The 9,226-nt window shown below is 43.4% G+C and overlaps 1 protein-coding gene across 1 annotated transcript in view; it reads left to right on the top strand.

Moving 5' to 3' along the window:
• The first annotated feature begins 8,976 nt into the window (after nucleotides 1-8,976).
• SMAD1 (SMAD family member 1) overlaps nucleotides 8,977-9,226 on the top strand; it is a 43,669-nt gene continuing 43,419 nt past the window's right edge. The window contains exon 1 of the mRNA XM_071431497.1: nucleotides 8,977-9,196. The gene's annotated coding sequence lies outside the window, so the exon portion shown is untranslated. The remainder of the gene's footprint in view (nucleotides 9,197-9,226) is intronic.

Here is a 9,226-nt window from a genome sequence, read left to right as displayed (position 1 = left end):
TTAAACACACAACACACTGGCTGGAGATCTCCCAGTGCAGACACACTGCTGTTCTTTCCTCTGGACCACAGTCATTCCCTGGAATAGGCAGGAGCAGTACCCAGATTCTGCCCCTCATGCTTCACACCAAAAGGACCTTACTTGGCTGTAGATGGGAAACTGAGCTGCACTAGGAAAAACTTCCAGGATGACAGACAGCTCTGGAAAATCCAGTCAGCTTTAAAGAGAAACACTGCATTCAGCTGTCTCTGTGCTGATAATGAGCATTTACAATCCTGAGATCCTGACAACTGCACCATGCAGGGGTAATTGTCTGTTATAAATGGCACCAGAGTAAGGAGGAGACCAGTGATCTGTCCTTAACATGATTATACACCACAAACCAATGATAAGGCAGGCATTGCTCCTCTGATTCTCTTTCAGCAAAGATGAATGACCATAACACAAAGAAAAACAAAAGTCACAACAAAGCACATAATGTGAGGATGTTTTGCAGACTAAAAAAAATATCTAGAAATTAATTCTTTTGTACACTGATAAAATCATACAGAGAATGCATGCTTTATAAATTAATTTTGGACTTAGCATTCACTCTGCAGCATCCTGCACCAAACAGCATGCAGGAGGTGTTCTGCTGAGAGGGCAGCTGGAGAGCAGAGTGAGTCCTGACCACTTGAAATTACCTAAATCTTTGAGGATCATATTTCTGTTTAGCCCATCATGTAATTTCAGTGTCCTGGCTAAATTTCAGTTTGATTTGTTACATTCTGACTACTTAATCTCCCAAGTAACGTACTTGTCATCATTTTTGATTATTTGGAGATAAGAACTTGCATTTGTTTTTAGAATAATAGTTATCCATAAAATTCTACTATAATACTATATTTTTCAGACAAAGAGAAAGACAGAGAATTGAAACCAACGAGCTGAAAATCATTAAAAAAATGAAACCATGTTAGACCAGTGTCTGGGGAAATGAGTTGAGTCAAAGACTGTTAGGTGGGAGTGTGAATGGATGGGAAGTGTGAATGTAAAGGAAAAGGAATGTATCTGTAAAGCAACAGATGATATAATTTGCTTTATTTTGCATGTGTCTTGCTCAAAAGTTCTCATGGTGTTTGCAGTCTTAGAGGAATTTAAATTTCTTGAGTCTGGTGCCCTAGTATTGAAAAGCTTTAAAATGGGATTTTGCAGAGAGAAGGCTAGCAGGTTGTACTAGGATCATAGAAACCAAACAAGCTCCTTTTCTTCATTTATGTTGCCTCTGAAAATGTCATGTCCACAAGCAAAGACAAGCATGATTTATTTAATTAATCACAAGGCATGACTGTAATTTTATTTCTGGTCTGAAAAATGAGAAATGTGGTTCCAGCAGTACAGTGCCCCTTCTGCATAACAGACCAGGGACCTGTTTGGGTACCTCAGACGTCTGGGAATCTAGCCTGAAATTGGGACCGTGCCTTGGGAGCTCTGTCAGATGAATCCTAAATCTGAATCCTAAACTGTTTCTTACAGTATCCATATTTTCCCTAGAGTATATCTCATCTGAACACTGACCAACCTTGACCTATTTTGTGCAAGATTTGATTAGATCACAGTGCAAGGCTGCAGGCCATAAATTGCAATCCTCCATCTGGTTGCTCTCTGACAAATGAACATGGTCCATCAGCGCTGTCTGCCAGGTGCTGCAGCCTTGGGCACACAAGCAGGGTGGAGTAGCTGGAGGGTCCCCCAAGATCCTGTCAAGTTCTGTGCAAATGAACATGGTAGCAGCTGGACTGTGAGGCCTCTGACCCCAGGTTTTCAGACAGAGTAAGGCACCACTGCTATCCCTTGCCACGTGCACTTTCCTTCTGGGGCCTTCTGTGGTAATGTCCATACTGAATGTTTGATCCTTGTCTGTATATATGGGACTTTTAGACATCCAGATAAAATGCTTCACACTGAAAGCTACTCTTTGTCTGAAGAGTGGGCCTTATTATTTTTTTTTAAATGTGGCCTTTTTTTTTTTCATTTCCACCCCTTTCTAAAGAGCCACTGACTGTGGTATTTAAAGCCATGTATACCTTTCCCTTCTCTCTGACACCTCCAACAACAGCAGGATCTCTGGATGTGGACTGGATGCTTTGGTCCTTTAAACTGTATTATTAGTGGACTGAGATCATCACTTGTAATTCAAGTTGCCCAGTACATCGCCCATTGAGACTATATTGATTTTATGTGTTTAGAACATCATCAAACATTAATTGTACTTGGTGTGTGCTTTGGGCAGAGTATATGTAGAACGTCAGTGAAACAGCTTAAGTGTATCTCAAAAGAGGATAAAAATAATGCATTTATTTATCAGGACTGGAAATACTAGAGAAATTTTTTTTTTTGAGAAGCTCTAAAGCTCCTGTTCACTCAAGAAGAGAGCTTAAATTTGGCAGGGAAAGGGAAGATGAGGGATGAGCTGTGTTGAGGATGAGCTGTGAGTTGCAAGGCAGTCTTAGTTTTGCAACTAAATATTGCAAAACCAGCATTCATAATGACTAGCTCCAGCATGAACCTGGGGAGAAAACAAAATAATTTCCCATTATTTGACCACTATTTGTTCTGTTCACTGAATAAGACAGAGTCTTTAGAAAGGAACATAAATGAGCACTCAATTAAAGACAGGTACCAGGATGCACTTAAACTGAGTTCTTAACTAAGATTATACTAGCAATGCTAATTTGTATTGGTTGCAACTTTCAAGTGTTTAACTTAATTTTTTAAAAAAAAAAATTACTTATACAGAGGATTTATCAATGTGATTTGTGTAACATTTTATGAAATGTGGAGGGTTTTTATTTAAAAGCTGCTCAAACCTGTTTGTCAAAAATTTGACAATTTTGGGTGAAGCAAAAAAATAGTGGCATTTGAAATTGGTCTAAAAGCTTTTGTCATGTGGGCAATCTTTTCCAACACTTTGTGGGACTGCCAGGTTGTCTGAAACCTGCAAGGTAATTTCCTCCTCAAAGTGCAAAAGGAAACTAATGTAATACACGTACATTCATTGTCAGGGCTGCCTGCTATTGAGAACTCACTAGGAGCCCATTGCCTTGTGATGACTAATTAAATCTGATTTACTTACTCTCCAAAGTTCAGTTTCTTCCACGCCTTAAGCAAAGAGCAAAGGAAGATTCTGGAGAACATGGGAAAGGGAAAAACCCATGGGCATGAAGGCATACCCAGTGCTGAGCTATCGGCTTCTTTTAAGACAGCTGAGAATAACTGTTTTTTGAAGAGTCAATTAATAATTTTTGGTGGGATCCTTGCAATTCTTTGGCCTCTGGTTGGTTCATGAATGGCAGAAGAGCAGCAGGTTTTTTTCTTTTTACCATGTAGTGCAATGTCCAACAGCTGCCTTTTCTAATATGCAGTGATCACATCAGCTCACTGAATTTCTCAGCCCAGTCACACATTCTTCTTGTCATTTGTTATTCACCAGTGAGCCCTGTGCATGTGGTTAGTGCAGTTCTAAAAACATCTTTGCAGTTATGCTCAAAATTAAAGTATTTTTCCTCGGTTTAAAAAAAATAAAAAGTTTGCTTAGTCTATCACTAAGTTTCATAACCACCTTAAACTGGCTGAAGTCAACAGCACAATCAAAAAGATAAGTTTCACCCTTCCTCCTACCTCAGTCCTGCCTCTGCACAAGATCAGCACAAGGATTTGGACAACCACACAACGAGCCAGATCAGGAAACTGATCCAAATTAAAAATGAGCTTGGCCCCTGAAACATTTGCTCTCCCCAGCCATCTGAGTTCCCTAGGCCTGCTCAGCTCACAGCTGCACAACAACTGTGCCAGCACGGCGCGGGTGGGTGACACGGGGTTAGGGCTCAGCAGCCCTCGTGGAGGAGGGAGGGTGGGACTGCTTCACTACTGACTTACTCAGCCAAGAGTGACACTGAGCTCAGGCAACCTGACTTAGAATCCAGAGCCTTTTCCTTTTATGTTTTTAATCATTGTATAAAATGGGCTGAGTATTTTGTCACAAAACATCAACAAAAACATGGAAGTGAAGGGATGCATTTAGATGCAGTATGTGCAATTTCTTCAGTCTTCCAGTGGTGTGATATAGTGGTCTCCTCTTTGGGTATAAATGAGACAGAACCCTCTGTTGAGACAATTACCATGGTTTTTCCAGCCTTCACACATTGCCACAAGCAGTCCTGCTCCAAGGCTCCTTATCCCATGGATGCTAGCGCAGCTGGGTGACCGTGGCAGTCCTGAGTCTTGCACAGCAAGCTGTGGCACACAGCCACTCGCACAGCCCAGGCATTTGGACCCTGCTTGAGCAGCCACAGCAACCAAGGGACCAAGAAATAACACCTCAGGATTGCCAAACCACCTTTGATTTCTTTTCTCATAGAGTTATTAGCTTTAATTTTGTCTCTGCCACCTGTCTGAATAAATTTTAATATATCATTCTCTGGTGGTTTTCGCAACAAGATGTAACTGGGACAAGGACTGTAAGAACTTGAAAACAGTAATTAAAGTGGGAGATAAGATTAATCTTAGCGGTGTCTTCCAAGAAACCAGCAACAGAGATAGGTTATTCCAGTTATGTAAATCTTTTTAAGCTGAATGACTGAAGAGAAATTTAATTTTCAAAGAACCAATAATGTTTGATTGCACTGAGTCCATTATCCCTTGCTGAGGTGATAGCCAGGAGAAAGTGAAACTACCTTCAAAAGCTTCTACGTGCATTCAGGCAAGATCCAAGGGCAGAATTCCATTCTCTCTAAAGTACAATACTGGTGCAGTGCAGTGAGCAGGAATACTGCGCTTCATGGAAGCACGTGATGAGCTGTCAGAACAGAGGGCAACCTCCCTTCTTTACCAGAAATGTAACATTCCTGGAGCAAAGTCCTTGCATCCGAGTCTGATGAGAAAACAACCAATAAAGGAGATAGGCGAGAGCCCTGCTTAATACTTTATTTCAGCCCAAACCTTTTGGAATTGTAACTTTTAATAAGGATCTTGGCAGCTTTAGCTGGGCACATTAATCTTAAGAAAGTAATGAATTTAGGTCTGATCCCCATCATCCCAATGGTGGAAAAGATGAATGACTACTCAATCTGATCAAAGACCTTTCTGGTATCTGCAGATAGATTTATGGCAGAAGCCTTATTTAATATAACAGAGGTATTATACACGTAATAACCTTGTAAAATTATCAAGTTCTACATTTATTCCATAGGAATCCCACTTAATCATGGTAGGCCAGTTTAGGAAGAACTTCTGAGAGTGAAATGGATTCTCTGTTCTTTTGCCTATGACAGTGAGTCAGAACACTAAGGCAGGTCCCAAGAACATATTTGACTCTATATAGAGTCAAACTCACACAGGTCCCATTCTAGACAATGGCCAGACTCCCCAAAGCAGGACTACAGAGAGCCCTCGTGTCACAAGTGCTGCCTTCAAGGCCCTTCACAACTTAGTTCCTTTTTTCCTGGGCTTGTACTGTGCCTATAGAGGAGCTTGTATCCAGATGGGCTTGGAAAACCCATATGCAGTGCTTCACAGTTATGATGACCTCCTTAAAATGCTCCTTACCTTCTCCCACATGCTGTCTTCTGCCTGAGGCACCTTTCCCAAACAGATGTATGTAGTTGCTAAGCAGTCTGCATATCCTATGTTAATAATGCTGAGGTGGGAGGCTTGTTTAATACCTCACCTACTCAAAGACGAAGCAGACAAGCCATGGAGGATAGAGGGTGATAAATTTTAGCAGCCAGCCCAAGAAAGAAGGAAATAATGAAATCCAGTATCCTTAGGAAGCTATTATTCTTCTTGAGAGAACTGCCTCTTCTCTCTGAAAATATTGTTGGTATTTTCCCACGCTAGGGCAACATACATGGCTGAAAAGAAAATTACTCCAGTGATTTTAATGTAAATAATAAGTTGTCTGTTTGATATAATTAATTATTTAATTATCCATGAAACTCTTAATTTCTGGCAGAAACATGGTGTACATGAAGGTAAAGCAAAGTTACTGACTTTGGAGCTAAACTATCTCCAGAAGACACTCTCCATCCCTGGAATCTCTTGAGTAAGCCTGATGAAGCCTGGCTGAAATTAACAAGAAATACCAAATCATAACCTACATACAAACTTGGATTTTGGAGGAAGATTGAAAGCCAATAGTGGTTGTAGCCACAGCATTAGTAGTAGTAGTAGTATTTCTTAAATACTTGTTACATAACAGAAGAGTATAAAATATGCAGCATAATGAATGTCTTTTAGCACTCAGCCTTCTGATAATCGGTTTCCAAACACAGATTTTAAAGGTGATTGGGCAGGTGCTTGGTGAGGTGTTAGAAAGTGTCTGTGAGATTAAAGTTTCCTTTGAGAATCATATTAGACATTTATCTGCCTAAGTGCCCCAACTCCTTTAAAATTCAGGTTCACAGGCCTTATGACTGATGGTGCCATCAGATTGTGCACCTAATCCGATGAAAAGCCGGGCAGTTTACAGAAGGAATGGTTCTTCTCTTTCTTCATTGCCCCAGCCTCACAGCCTGTTTTCCTTGCACTAGTCCGAATGATCACGTAGTTGCAGAGCAAAAAGAGAAAAAACCCATTCCCTGTTGTCTCTTGAGATAGCACAGCCCAGTGCAGAGGAGCATCAAGGTTGATACCCAGGTGTACACACCTCTCTGATCTCCTTTTTTCAGTTTTCTTAAGTTATTCAGAAAGGGCAGGAAGAAGTTAATGATTCAGGGTATTTAAGTAGCCAATGGAGTTGGAAGTGGTGAGTGTGCAGTAGGACACTGCTGATACTGCTCACCCACAGAGCAAGGGGTTTGGGCAGTCAGCTCTGCCTGTACATCCTAAAGCAGGGGGCAGACTTGAAGTTTTGTTCTGGCCAGTGTGTGCCAGAACAGCCCAGCCAGGGAAGCCTTGAGGCAGATCTGGGCAGGGAACACTGTTCTGCCTTGTCCCCTGGCCTTCTCATACCACTGCTCTGTCTGAAGCCAGGCTACCCAGCCCTCTCCAGGACAACCACTCTGGTTATTAAACATCAGAGAAAGATTCTCTTAGGCTGTTTTATAGCCTTTTTTAGGGAAAGCAGCATATTAATGTGGTCCTCCCCAAGCCTCAACGTTAGTAGAAAATAATTTAATTCTCTCATGCCAAAGCCAACCCACCGGTCAACCCTAACAACAACAACAAAAGCAGTAAAAACATGGTTCTAACAAGACACCTGACAAACTGCAGTGCTTCCCTAATTATCTCCTTGTCATATCTGTTTACTCTGAATCATGAATTGATACTTCAGCAATCAGGATCCAGTGGATGGAGCTTGTGCCTGCCAAGTCAGGGTGCAGAGCAGAGCTCAAGCACACATAAGGCCTTTTCCATCTATTTCTCTGTGTGAAACCTAGACTGCCAAGCTCTTGGGGAAGATACTACTGCTGCATCCACTACTCTTGATCCAGGACACCTGGATCCAGATTAAGCACTACTACAGTACAAAAGCCAGTATCGGTTTCATGTTTCTTCTGTACCTTGCTTGCAAATGTCTTCATTACGCTGCCAAAATTTAAAGACCTTTCGGTTTGTCTTGAGATAAACTTTACCAGTTGTATCTGCAGTCCAGTGCTGCACTGTATCTGTGATTGCACATAAAAAGAAAAGTTTACTTGTTAAGTGTAGTCGTGTAGAGTGCAAGCACAAAATACACATTAAAGCTGATTACTTGAATCATCCAAGGTTCAAAATTTAAGCAGTAAAAGAGTAATTTAATTCCAGGCTTTCCCCATCAATATTATGGCATCATCCTGTCTGGGAGTTCCTCTACTATTATTGTAGCAGTCTACCTAACAATACGGTACAATTCACCTGTTTGCAATTTATGTGGTATTTATGTGGCAAAGAAATGGATGGATTTTAGATTATGAAGTTAGAAAGAAGTGCTGATACCCTCACAGGCATAGACCTGGGTATTTTTTACTGCTGCTCCTTCTGTGACCTTGGTCAAGCCATTCCAGTTCTGTGTCTTCAGACTCATAATGCACTTGGGTGGGCAGGACAACTGTTCATCTCTCAGAGCCTTAAGTCCTCCAGGCCTCAGTGTTGCTGGATTTTAAAATTAGTTTAAAGTCACACCAGAACTGCCTATACATGTGAAAATTTATTGGCCTAATTATAGGGATATAATTATGCATATAGGTGTATCAGAATGTTTTGCAAACATCTTGCACTTGTTGCTTCAAATCTCCTTCCAGGAACGATGACTGGGTAAAAGCCAAAGTGTTTGTTAAAGAATCAGTTTCAGTTCAATCTTGCTTGCGCAACACTTACCTGCCTACTGCAAAGATCCTGCGAGCAGGCAGGACAGGCTCTCCGTTCCACATGCGGGCTCCAAACTTTCAGCCAGTTCCACTCTGGAGCTGACACTTGCGGGTCCAAATGGAGTTCAGGTCAGAGGGACAGCGGCGTGAGGCTTCATTACTGTGGCTCGGGCTGCACAAGAAGCCTCACGCACTGGAATGGCTTTACTCGCATGAGAGAGACTAAGTGCAGCAACACCTATGGGCAGGAGGATGTCCACGTGTAAAACACCTGGGGCTAGAGAGTGCTCTGTCATTGGCAGGTATTACAGCAATTACTTCAGTATTAAGACTAGACCAAGTCAAGGCTGAATCACCTGTGGCAAGCGGCAGGACATACTCCTATTCTATCAGGAATAGACTTTAACAAGTCGGACAGCATCTGCCGCTGTCCCCGCAGCTCCGCTGCCGGAGCTCCCCAGCCTCTCCGGCGGGGCAGGAACGCCTTTTGAGCCGCAGTGAGGGTGTCGGAGGGGGCTCACACCCGGGGCGGGGGTCGGGCTGCGGCTTAGGGCACACAGCGGCCGTGCCGTGCCGGGCTGGGCTGTGCCGTGCCGGGGCCGCTCTCCGGCGGCGGGCGCAGCGCTCCCAGCGGGATCCGGCGGCGCGGCGGCGGGGGCGGGAATTTGGGGAGGATCCCTGGCCGGGCCGGTGCGTGTGTGTGTGTGAGTGTGTGTGTGTGTGTGTGTGTGAGAGTGTGCCGGTGAGCGGCGCGGGGCGGCTCCGGCCGCCTGACGCCAGCCGGGCCACATCCATCCCGATCCCGATCCCGATCCCGACCCCGACGTGGAGGAGCTGCCTGCTGGCCGCCCGTCACCGCCCGCCAGCCGGTAACAACTTCGCGTCCCCCGCGCCTCTCC

Source organism: Agelaius tricolor, unplaced genomic scaffold (genome assembly GCF_023055355.1).
Source record: "Agelaius tricolor isolate 1412-34295 unplaced genomic scaffold, bAgeTri1.0.p SCAF_8, whole genome shotgun sequence".
NCBI lineage: Eukaryota > Metazoa > Chordata > Aves > Passeriformes > Icteridae > Agelaius > Agelaius tricolor.
The sequence above is the reverse complement of the archived record's forward strand: the minus strand, read 5'-3'. Positions and strand labels throughout refer to the sequence as shown.